At 40.0% G+C, this 12,747-nt stretch overlaps 1 long non-coding RNA gene across 9 annotated transcripts in view; it reads right to left on the reverse strand.

Annotated features, from left to right (window-relative positions):
• The window catches only part of LOC112586189, a 197,662-nt gene that overhangs the window by 7,801 nt on the left and 177,114 nt on the right, over positions 1–12,747 (reverse strand). For 5 of the 9 annotated variants that reach the window (XR_006552205.1, XR_006552200.1, XR_003110599.2 and 2 more), the window contains 2 exons: positions 8,644–8,763; positions 6,846–6,981 (listed from right to left, as the gene is read on the reverse strand). The exons of 2 other annotated variants lie outside the window; for them this stretch is intronic. This is a non-coding gene — a long non-coding RNA (uncharacterized LOC112586189). Of the gene's footprint in view, positions 1–110; positions 272–6,845; positions 6,982–8,643; positions 8,764–12,747 lie in introns of all 9 variants that reach the window. 2 more of the 9 variants (XR_006552207.1, XR_006552206.1) reach the window with 2 other exon arrangements.

A 12,747-nucleotide genomic window follows, 5' to 3' on the forward strand; every position in this document is an offset into this window, starting at 1 on the left:
CAGACAACAGAGTACATTCTGAGTTGTAGCAAGTTAAAACTCTTTCCCAAATTTTCTCAATCCCTTGCCTATTCGGCACATCTTACATCCATCACCATGACAACACATACCCAAAACAAACAGGGAAAGTATGTTTGCTTCTTACACGGGAACAGGAGAGAATTTTTAAACAGTTACTTTCACCCCTTATAGAGGATTCTTATCTTTAGAGGTGATACTGATGTCCCTGTCATTGTCTCACAGGCTCTGGGCATGGTTTGACACAGGATACCTGCCAAGGAATACCGAAAAAAGTCTCAGTGGCTCAGAAGCTCCTGAGAAGCTGATGCCCTTAGATTCCATGTGTTCTTCCCCATGTCTGATATCAATCAACAGAAGAATGTAAGTTATTTATTATTTATCACCAGGTGGCTCTCATTATACATGAGAAAATAGGGGTTCTTAGGGAGAACTCACAGCACTGACCACGGAAGAAAATGGAAAAGGAAATACAGCCCAAGGAAGGCTGAAGCCGTATCTCTGCTCCAGTCAGATGTCGTGCTTTTCAGACCTATCCTCAATAATGCTTGGGGCAAAGGGTAGATGTTTCCATTGTATTAAAATAGCAGTTGCTTTGGTTTGTCGAAGTCCCCAATGAAACGATCTCTCAAAGTTTCTTCTGTATGTAACACTCAGGTTGCATCTCTTGCCGTGAAAATCAAGGCAACTTCTCTGTGCCCTTTTTTCAGCTGTAATAAAAGCCTTTTTTCAGTGGGAAGATGGATGGAAATTCCTTCTCACAGAGGCAGCATACCATCAGGCAGGCGCACTCTCATTGGAGTGGCATCTTTAGTTCCCGGCGGGGTGTTCAGTGTCAGAGGCTCCAGGCTTGATCCACACCCTACACATTTTCTTGACAGATGGATGTCTTTGGCACCTCAGCTAGTAAACAACAGCACCAATACCCATGATCACTTCCTTGTCTCTCCTGCCAAGCTATATGAAAGAGGCTTCTTGTGCCTTAAAAAAAAACATGTAAACACTATTCCCTATTTTTAATTTTTGTTGTTCTAAAATAGAGTCTAAAGATACCACATTCAAATTTTGATTCTTAATGCATTTGCTTTGATAAACACTGTACAGAGAACATCCATAAAAGACTTGAAATCCATTAAGAAGAAAACAGCGTTGTTTCGGGTTTGCAGGGTGTTCTAAAGATCACTGAGTAGAGTGGGTGCCTACTTCTGCCAGGCTGGGAAGTGGAGCCAGCAAAGGGCCAGCATCTCTGTGCCCAAGGCAATCAAGGACCCTGCATCAAAGCTCTCATCTAAAGAAAGGCCTGTCATAAATACTGTGGGCAGTTTTTCAAGCCACACCCATATGCTCCCCAAGATGATCCAGATGTATTCCTCTTCCCAGTTAAGAACCACAGAGGCAGACTGGTGATTTAATAGTAATAGCCAGCATAGTCTGAATAACAATTGAAGCCATTCATTTTCTGTGTAATTTCAGACAAGTTAACAGCCTTTCTTTACCTCAATCCCTCATCTGTAAAATGGGAACACTGCTTATGTTGTGGGAGTTATTGTTAGATTAAATTAGATGTGCATCATTCCAGGTACATCATAAGTACTCCACAAGTGCTCTTCTACTTATCCCAGTGTAGACTATAAGAAAATATCAGACAATAGTGACTAGTCATTTTTGCTAGGATACCAAGTTAATGTTATATTTCTTGTAAAATCTTTTGCCATTTGACACAAAAAAATCCCAATTTTCATATAATCAAGTCAGGCTTTTTTTTTTTTTTAAGGAAAAAAATGAATAGTGAAAAAAAAGTGAGAAAGGAAGAGGTCAGGGGACGAAGAAAAGCAAGAGGACAGAGAACTAAATTATCTTGGGCTAAGCTCCTCCCAGGTGGCACTCGTGGTAAAGAACTTGCCTGCCAATGCAAGAGACTAAAGACTTGGGTTCTATGCCTGGGTGGGGAAAATCCCCTGGAAAAGGAAATGGCAAACCTCTCCAGTGTTTTTGCCTGGAGAATCCCATGGATAGCGGGTCCTGGCGGGCCACAGTCCATAGGGTCTCAAAGAGTCAGCCACGGCTGCAGTGACTTAGCACGCATACAAGCTGTGCTGGGTGCCTTCCACGAATCTGTATCACTTAATTGTTCCCATTCTCTTGAGAGCTATGTCTTGTTATCCTTGGTTTAGAGATGAAGAAACTGATTCTCAGAGAGATTAAGTGACTGACCAGGTTCAGGACTGGAGAGTATCAGAACTCTTTCACCTTCCCTCTGTATCCTTTTAGGACCTTCAACACTACCTTTTCCCTCTCCCTCATTTAACTTTTCCCTTCACTGTTGGTTGCTGTTGTTTGTTTCCCACCTGCATTCAACTGCTATCAACATTCTATTTCCAAAAATAACCTGAGAAACATTTGCATTACTTGAAAGGAAAAAATACATCTAAGCCAAAAGCAAGGCTTCACCAGTGCCCAATAGATAATGAATATTACAAGTCTGTAATTATAAAATGTTGCTAAGGACTCAAGGGACCTAGGGTACAAAGAGTTAAAGGAAATAAATCAACAAAGAACATAACAAATGTTGTTTTGCCTGTCAACTATTAATAAGGTATATGGAAATCCGTCCTAATAAAGTTGCTTTCCTTGAGCAGATTATTGATGTGATCCAAATATTGAAAATCAATGTTACACATGTCCATACTTTCAAAATATTTGATTCACTAGCTCATTAGCACATTTAGTACAAGATGTTTGGCAGGATGATTGATCACTTGCAATACACATGAATATATAAAATTATAGTGAAAATATAAGCCTTGAGACTGAAAAATTTACTCTTTCAGGGAGTTCTTAAAATATTCTTGTCATAGTCTCTAAGAAAAAGCCTAAAGCAAAAAACAATCTGATATTTGACTTGTGTTAATTTCTTTCTGCTATACAAAGAACTTCAAGAAGTTTCTAGACTAAGGTTACAGCATCAGAGAAGGGGCAAAGAAAATCTCAGGGACAGGGAATATCACAGAGAAAGTCCACATGTCCCCAAGACACCCAGACAATACCTGGGAGCTCAGTCCCCACTCTCTCAACCCTGTTCCTTGGGAATATTATGTTGAAGATGCACCATCCCCAGGGAAAAAGTTCCCCCCATGGCCTCTTTAGCATGTCAAATTAACTAGGATACAAACAAAAATGGAGAAATACTTAAAAGAATAAAGACCAATCCCCAAAAGCTGTTGGATTCCCACATTAGGCAGCTCTGAGAATTATTCCCCTGTCAGCACTACAACATATGACATGAGTAATTTACAAGTGTTCCCCTTGCTTATTATTCATTTCTTAATCAAACAAGTGGATGGAGAAAAGACATTACAAAGGGGTATGACCCCACCTCTTCAGCATCATCTCCTTTGAGAAATGCAGGCTTATTCCTAAATGTTCTAATGTATTGGGATAGAAGCACCCTGAAAACGTGAACACAGTGTGTTGAGCTGCAATATTTGAACCATATCAAACCATATTCAAACAAAGTTATGGTATAAAAATAAATTTTCATATTCCAAACCAGTCTATGTAGTTTCATCACAACCTCATTCAAATTGTTCCCCACCTAAAATGTCCTTCACAGGGCTCTCCACATATCGAAATCCCATGGACTCACATCAAAGTCCAGCTAAAAATGTCACTTTCTCCACCCTTTCTTTACCACTTAATGAATGTATTCATTTATTAAACAAGTAAGTATTGAGTTTCTACTGTGTTTTGGAATGATCAATTACTCCTATAGGCTTCCATTTGCTATTGGTTTAGTCAACACATATTTAATTCAGAAGTATCATGTATAACCACTGCCATAAGCATAGGAGATACAATATAAATTATGTCATGACCTCAAGGTTTTTAATTTTAAGAGGTTCAAATAGATTCTTAATTCTTTATACCATAATGAGTTAAATGAATTTACAGAGAGATATATGCATTTCTACATCACACTATATAACTCATAGGTGGGGCACTAATTTGGCTTCAAGGTGTAGGGCCTAGAGAATCTCAGTTAATTGACAGGCTGCCTCACTTTGCATTTACATGGTAATTTAAACTGCTAGTTCTATTTTCATACATGGTTGCATATTTCTCAACCAGCTGTATATTTAATGTGTTCAAAACATGCCATTAATTTTTACAGGTTCTCCTAAGTATCCTGAATAATATTTCATACACACAAACAAATTACCCCAAAAATTATTGCTGGTGCATTGATCAGCTTTTTATATCTTGTAACTAAAAGTAAATATCCAGAATTTTTGAAGCCAGAATTTGCAAACTAGCAGGACTTCAGGCAGTCTGCAAGAGTGTTTTGCTTGTTTAAATATTTACTGCACAAAGTTTCCAATTTTTAAAGCCATCACCATTAGTAAAGAGTTGATGCATTTCACACAAAAATCGAGTTTTTGCACTGTCTTGAAGAATCAGACAACCCAGAATTCATAAAATTCTCTCGTGGCAACAAATGACTGGAGTTCAGAAAGAACTACCATGTCAGCTCTTATTCATTCATTGTCTATATCACCAGACTTTACTCATTTGCATTACATTCAAGGCCTGTGTACATATAAAGTTTGCAACTGGTTTTAACCATCAAGATCTTAGTAAAGATTTGTCATCTTCAAATTTCCATGTGCCCCTAGTTGGACAGATAATTTGCTTTCTGCAAGGCCTCCAACATTCACCCTGAATTTGAAGGCACAAGGATGAGCTTGCCAACTTAACAAACATGCACAAGTTGAGAGGTGCAATTTAAGTTTTATTTGGAGCAAAATGAGGACTATAGCCTGGGAGACAGCATTTTAGATACCTCTGAGAAATTGCTCCAGAGAGGCAGGAGGGAAGGTCAGTATATATATGATTTTGGTGAAGAGGGAGTACATGCAATCAAGTACTTATTTTTTGCAGATGGTTTCTGCTTGTCTCATGAGGGTTACTCCTAGTCATGAGGAGCAGACATCACCATGAAGGATTTTAGTGTTTTTCTAGATGTGAGGAGATACAAGAACTGGGCTCGTAAAAATCAGCTCCCCAAAATATCTTACTGTCTGAAGGTCTGTCCTGTCAGTTTTTCCCAGAGCACAGAGTGCCTCATTTCTGCTGTCCACCCTGAGCTCCTTTCAGGGGGTGTTGAAAGTCAGCAGGTACAGCAGCATATAATTTGATCCTTGTAGAGGAAGATTGCAAGTGCCCATGACAAGTGCCAATTTGTATTAATAGTTGACAGGCATTACAATTATTTATTCAAGAATAGGAAAAAGAAGGGATGCCCTGTAAAGATAGAAGTATGTACTGAGGGTACCCATGACTTAGGAAGAAGAAATTGTTTCTTAACTTATTCTCCAACTGAGAACTGGTCAGTTGAACCTAGGCTCTCTTCTCAGGAAAGACAAATACATGCCTAATCTAGTTAGCATCTGCTGTTACATTAAATACATATAGCATATTAAAAAGCAAAGACATCACTTTACTGACAAAGGTCCGTATAGTCAAAGCTATGGTTTTTCCAGTAGTCATGTATGGATGTGAGATTTGGACCATAAAGAAGGCTGAGCACCAAAGAATTGATGCTTTTAATTGTGTTGCTGGAGAAGACTCTTGAGAGTCCTTTGGACAGAAAAGAGATCAAACCAGTCAATACTAAAGGAAGTCATTCTTGAATATTCATTGGAAGGACTGATGCTAAAGCTCCAATCCTTTGGCCACCTGATGTGAAGAGCTGACTCATTGGAAAAGACCCTGATGCTTGGAAGATTGAAGGCAAAGGCAGAAGAGAGTGACAAAAGATGAGATGGTTGGATAGTATCACAGTCTCAATGGACATGAACTTGAGCAAACTCTGGGGGATAGTGTAGAACAGAGAAGCCTGGTGTGCTACAGTCCATGGAGTTGCAAAGAGCTGGACACAACCTAGTGACTGAACAACAACAATTATATTGAATGCATGACCTCATCTTGGGGCTCAAATATTTTAAGGAATTCTGGTATTTCTCGTGGACTGGGCTTTGGTTATTTGAAAAAAAAAAAAAGGTGTATTAATAAACACCACTCATCCTTTCATCCTCAAAGAATGGCAGTAGTGGTTTAGTTGCTAAGTCATATCTGACTCTTGCAATGCCATGGACTGTAGCCTGCCAGGCTTCTCTGTCCCTAGGATTTTCCAGGCAAGAATACTGGAGTGGGTTGCCATTTCCTTTTCCTGAGGATCTTCCCAACCAGGGTTTGAACCAGGGTCTCCTGCACTGCAGGCAGATTCTTTACTGATTGAGCTACCAGGGAAGCAGAGAATCATCTCACCCATTAAGCTACAGTAACAGGAAAATGTTTCTCTAATAAAGCCATAACTATCTAATCCATCATCAGCAACCACAAAAATACTGAAAGGATAATAAACTGGCAGTGAGAGACCTATGAAGGCACCCATCTCCCTGGACCTCAAGTTCTTCATCCACCAGATGAAAAGGATGGGATGGCCTCTGATGTGCCTTCCAGCTCTGAGACTATGATTTTTTCAAGGCACTGTCTTAGATGCTACAGATTTTAAGAAATATGGATATTTCTCTATCCTTTGAGAATTTTGTAGGGAAAGAAGATTTAAAAGGAAAAGAAATAAATAGAATTATAGGCTGGATGTATTCTATGTCCAATGAGAGAATAGATAGGAAGTATAGAAATCTAAAGGAAGATGAAATGTCTGGGAATGATGAAGAGAGGATCCACAAAGGAGGTGGGATTTGGGCTGGGCATTAAAGCGTGGTTTTACATCAATAGGCACAAATGGGAGGAGGTTCACACACAAGCCTTCCATTGGAGAGAATCAGGTATGGAGCTCTTCCATGCTGTCACTGATGCCACAGAAGAGATAATGCTTCTATTGAAAGTCCTGCTCTCTTTTCCATTTCTTCACATCCATTTCCCACATTGCTGATCCTTCTAAAAGATAAGAGCATTTGATTTACCATTTTAAATCCTTGATGACTTTTGCCTACAGGATATAGGCCAAACTCCCAGAAATGGCACATGAGAGCTTTGGGGATCAGATCCCTGCCAAGCCCTCTAGCCCATGTCTTGCATCTCCCTGAATTGTTCTCACACTCCAGCGACATATAAACACCAAATTCCCCAAAGGGATCACACATATGTTTGCTGAATAAATTTTCAGCATAAATTCACTTGCTAAAGCTACCTCCACCCCTTCAAATGCCTCCTCCACCCTCTCTCTGCATGGCTAATTTCCACTTCACCTAGCTAATTTCCATTCATTCATTAAGGCTCAACTCACCCCTTCTCGCTTCCCAACCTCTTCATTTACTGTACTTGTAATTGCTTGCTCAGTGTCTGTTACTCCCACTAGACGGTGAAGATAGGGAATAAATCTACCCTATTTGCCCCCATATCTCCAGCACCTATTAAAATGCCTAGCACACAGCTGCATCTCAAGAAATATTTTGGTGAATGAATAAATGAGCTAGGAAATAGCAAAGGAAATAAGGTTAAGAAAAAACAGTACAAAAAGTACAAATGTACTCAGCCTCGGAGGTCAGGATAAATATGAGATTCTTAAATTATTACCTAACTTTAAAGAGAACACTGGCATAAGGCAACTATGCATACCTCCCTTGATGGGCCAAGGCACAGAAGTCAGGCAGGATCAATGCTGCATAATCTCACACAGCATACTCACTGTTCCACCATATTAGAGTTACAGTACTTGGGCATTGAACATGAATGCCTTTCAGTTCAGATTCCACTATAAAGCCCAAGCATGTTGCTGTGGAAAAGCAAGATTTGCTTTTGCTCCCACCATGTAAAACTTGAGTCTGTTATGATGTTTTTAGCAATAATGCAAAAATCAGGCTTAGACAAATAACTCATAATTATGGTAGGGGCACTGACAGTGAGCTAACAATTCAGTATTTTAAATGCCAATGCATTCTTTATCCTATGATGAATCATTGTCAGTTCTCCTTTTAAAGGAGAATGAAAGCTCATTCCAGGTGATGGCTACATATAGCGAAGATGCAGATGGCCTTAAATATTTTAGGCTGGTTGGCTGAAAATGTTTTTGACTTTTGTTTGCTCCTTTCCTTGGTGGAATTGGAATATAGGCTTAAAATTCACTTTAATGCCAAACAGCTGCTACTTTGCTTTGTTTCAATTAAAATTGAATGTAGCTGTCCCAGATGCCCTGCCCGTGTGGAGCTGTATAAGATGTCACTGAACATCACCACCAAGCCCTGGAAAAATGTGTTGTGCATGTATATTAATGAGCCAGGGGGTATTTGGGGAAGACGAGGAGAAGAGAGAGGATTCTGACATTTATTATACCGCAGCACCAATGCAAAGCTATCTGCTGCACATTAAATTCTTTCCTGTATGACTTGGAATCAAATATTTAAAGTTATTTTAGAAATCATCTACTCAGATCTCCTTTTATGACTAGAAAACTGAGGCCCAGAGAATCTTAGTGACTTGCCATACATCACACATCTGATCTGTATCGGGGCCTCATGCCTCTCCCCTGACAATGCACACAGCCCTCCGTGTCATGAAAGCCCTTTTTTAACACTATAATTTTTATTTGGTTGTCACTACCGTAGCATGTAGTCAATATCCAGCGAACTCCCCTTTGTTCTTTCTCTCTCCCTTTCTCTGCATTGCTTTTTACCCTCAGCCAGAGACTGTACTTTGATCTTGGTAACTGTCCTTTATGTCCTAAAAAAAAAAAAAAAAAACAGGCAGAAGCAATCACAATCATGATTTTCACTCATATGAATAATTTGGTTAGTTTCATGCCAGGCACAAAGGGAACAATCTCCATGAACTTGAAAAGAAATTTTAACATTAATATTCACATTCATCTGAGGAAACGTGGCTATGAAATACATTAAATATACTTTCATTGCTTCTTTCTGCCTTTCCTCCATCTTGAAACCCAGTAGAAATCTTGTTACTGGCAAAGGGATAATATTTGGACGGATAAAACTTAGAGGCATTCCTATGAAAATTCCAGTCCATGGTAACAGAATATGTGTAATAATTAAAGTAGTCTAGCTGTTATAACAAATAGGCCCCAAAATATATAGGCTCTAATACAGCAGACAGAAATGCATTTCTTACTCAATAGTACTGAGAAATTAAATAAATTAGTAAGATGGACTTCTAAATAGTTAGCCACAGAGCCAGCTGTTAGAGGCAACAGAGGCTTTGCCATCTTCAACGTGTAGCTTCCAAGATGCCCCTAGAGTCACCTGTATTCCGGCCAGCTGGAAGGAGAAAAGGAGGCTGCAGGAACATGTGAGAGGTGTCAGTGAGCCTGGCAGGAAAATGGAGCCTGAGACTCTCATTCACAATCCATGGGCTAGAACTCTGTCCCATGGCCTCAGCTACTGCAAAGCAGTCTGGGAAATGAGTTTGGCTGAGTTTCCAAGAAAAAGAGAACGTGTCACTTGAGCAATATAGAATCCCCTGTGATATCTCTTAATTGTGTAAACAATGAGCGCATGCACGCTGTCTCTTCAGTCATGTCCCACTCTTTGTGACCCTATGGACCGTAGCCTGCCAGGCTCCTCTGTCCATGGGATTCTCCAGGCAAGAATACTGGAGTGGGTTGCCATGCCCTCCTTCAGGGGATCTTTCTGACCCGGGGATTGAACCTGGGTCTCCTATATTGCCTGCATTGGTAAGTGGCTTCCTTATCACTAGCGCCACCTGGGAAGCACCATATCCCAAGGTTAAATAAATAAATAACAACTCTGACTTAATCTTATTCAAGCTAAAAATCTTACATGGTTACAAGAGTGGACAATCAGAGAGACAAAGCCAACTAAAAACTTCTATGATTAAAAATATAACTAATGCCATAAATTAATAAATGAGAAGTCCAGGCAATAAGTCAAGTATTTGCGGTATACCTTATAGCCCATGGTGGCAAATCACTGTTTTGAGTGATATTTTTTCACTAAAACTGCATATCCATACCTATCCAATCAGGCTTTTAATCAGACCTTCCCAATTAGTTTAGCTTTAACACCAAACAGATTCAATTAGTCATAAAAACAGTCCTATTTGGTTGGATTGACCACTTCCTTAGAAGCTTCCATTTACTAAGTACCTGTTCTTCATCAGAACTGACCCATGAGACATGATGTGTGTTTGTGTTAGTCTCTCAGTCATGTCCGACTCTTTGCGACCCCATGGACTGTAGCCTGCCAGGCTCGTCTGTCCATGGGATTTTCCGGGCAAGAATACTGGAGTGGGTAGCCATTTCCTTCTCCAAGGGATCTTCCCTACCCAAGGATCGAACTCAGGTCTCCTGCACTGCAAGCAGATTCTTTACCATCTGAGCTACCAGGGAAGCCCATGGGACAAGATACTTCCTTCCTTATTATGTCTCTCATTTTCAGATGGGAAAACAGAGGCTGAAAGAGAAAATTGTTCGAGGTAAGTTACAGGGGTGGGAGCAAACCCAGGTCCACCTGGGTCCGGTTTTCCACTGCGTTGCAGTGCTCCACAGGCTATCCCTTCAAATGTTTAGATGAGCTGCAAGTATCTTCTGCCTGAATATGGAGAGATTCTAAAAATAAGCTTAAAAGTATTTGTCCAGACTTAGAGTATAAAGCATTTATAAATCTGATAGGATACATGACCTCCTTTCGTACCCACCCATTACTTAGCAACTAAAAGAAGGACTAAGGCACAAAGGGAGCTCTTACTTGATGCCTTACTCCTAGCAGTCCACTTTTTCATCCAGTTTTAGTCCTCTCCAGCCTCTGCTTTGGGGAAATGCAGAGGAGGAAGGCTGATCAAACCTACTCAGAAATAGAAGCTGAGGTATTATCCGAGCAACTCCCTAAAGCAATTGTAAACATTGTTTGCCTAAGCCTTCAGTGCTGCTTCCTGGCAGTGTACAATGCAGAGTTCAAAGGTTTGCTTATTACCATAATGGGCTATAAGCCTTTGCTGTTGGCTGTGGAATAATGAAGGTAGTTCTTGTGGATCGTTCCTTCAATCCGCGTGTATTTAGGTTAAAGAAGTTTATTGTGTAGCTGTTTTCTTTATCTTTCTTTCTTTTGTAATTTCTCTGGAAAACCTCTTCTTTCTGTGATCAGTTCTAAGATCATATTCAACAAGATCCTTCATAAAGGGCAGAAGATTATAAATTCAGTTGTTGTCCCCATGAAACACCTTATCCTTTAACTTTCCATGGTCAATAAATAACACATTACTTGAGTATTTCTGAAGTTGCCAATACTGAGAGACTTGTTAGCCTGACAAAGGCGGATTTAATTAACACACACACACAAATAAATGTGTTCACAATATTGCAAGAAAATTGGCAGGAAACAAATGAGAACATATTGAACAAAATAGAACATCTCTTTTCTCCTACATGATAACTTTAGCTACAGCCATGATATCAAACACACAAAGCAAAATAATAATAAATTTCCATCAGCACATTTTAGGGTTAATGTTTGAACATAAATTAGCTTCTTTGGCTTTACATGCCCCTATACACTCAGACTCAAAGCCAGACTCAAAACTTACACAGCATTTAATAGTTTTAATTATTCCTGCCACACACTCATCCCAGAGACACACATTCCAAAAGTGGCAAGACCTCTGCTTTGGGAAAAATCATCTAAAGAGAAATTGAGGAATTGCAGTGTTCCTGTGCTTTGGAATAGGTAGCCCACCAGGCTCCTCTGTTCATGGACTGTTTATCTAAGATATAAGCACATGCCAAGGTAAGCACGGATTTTTCCCTGAGGACAATCAAGTCAATCATTTGGGAAGAAAAGACATCCTTCCTATCAAAATGACTTGGGATGCTCCCTTTGTGAAGCAAGAACCCTGCTATTTCAGGACTAGATTTTTTTACTCTTTCGGAGCCAAGCTTCCCTTACAGGAGCCACCACAGTAATTGGGAAATTGCAAAACTCCTTCTTTGCAATCCAGGAGGGGTGGTATCAACTCCAGGAAGATCTTTCTTATTCCAAATCTTCCTCACCAGTACCATAGACCTGAGAGAGGGTTTATCTTTCTGCCCTGACATAAACATCTTGCTTGATTATGCAGATGAAATACAAACAGGAAAGAGACTTGGTCTTCAAGAAATTTCCAATCTAGCAGGACCACATTTGTTATAATGATGTATAATAAATTTCTCCAAAACATAGTAGCATGAAACAACAAATATTGATTGGATCACCATTTCCTTGGGTCAGGATCAGGATGCAGCTACCTGGCTACCTCTGCCTCAAAGCCTTTCATCAGGTTGCAGTCAGGCTGTCAGCTGGGGCTGCAGTCTCAACTGAAAGCTCAACTGAAGGGGATCCACTTGCATACACACTCACATGGACTTGGATCCCCTGCCACATGGACTTCTCTACATGGCAGCTTGCTCTCTCCAGAGCAAGAGATCCACAAGGGACGAAAAGAGAGTGTTTAGCACAAAAGCCAAAATCCATTTTATCAGCTAGTATCAGAGTGACATCCCAGCACTTCTGCCATATTCTATTCACTGGAGTGCATTTTAAGCTAAAATAAAGGCATGAACAAAGATAGAGAAGAGAGTGTGGGATGCTCTGTGGGACAGCCTGGTTTGACTAACACATGCATCTAAGGAGATGAGTAATAGACTTGATTTGTTAATTCTGTTTTTATGGGTACAAGAGTAGGTCCTTGCAACCAAAA

The sequence above is a fragment of the Bubalus bubalis genome, chromosome 7, assembly GCF_019923935.1.
Source record: "Bubalus bubalis isolate 160015118507 breed Murrah chromosome 7, NDDB_SH_1, whole genome shotgun sequence".
NCBI classification, from domain to species: Eukaryota; Metazoa; Chordata; class Mammalia; order Artiodactyla; family Bovidae; genus Bubalus; species Bubalus bubalis.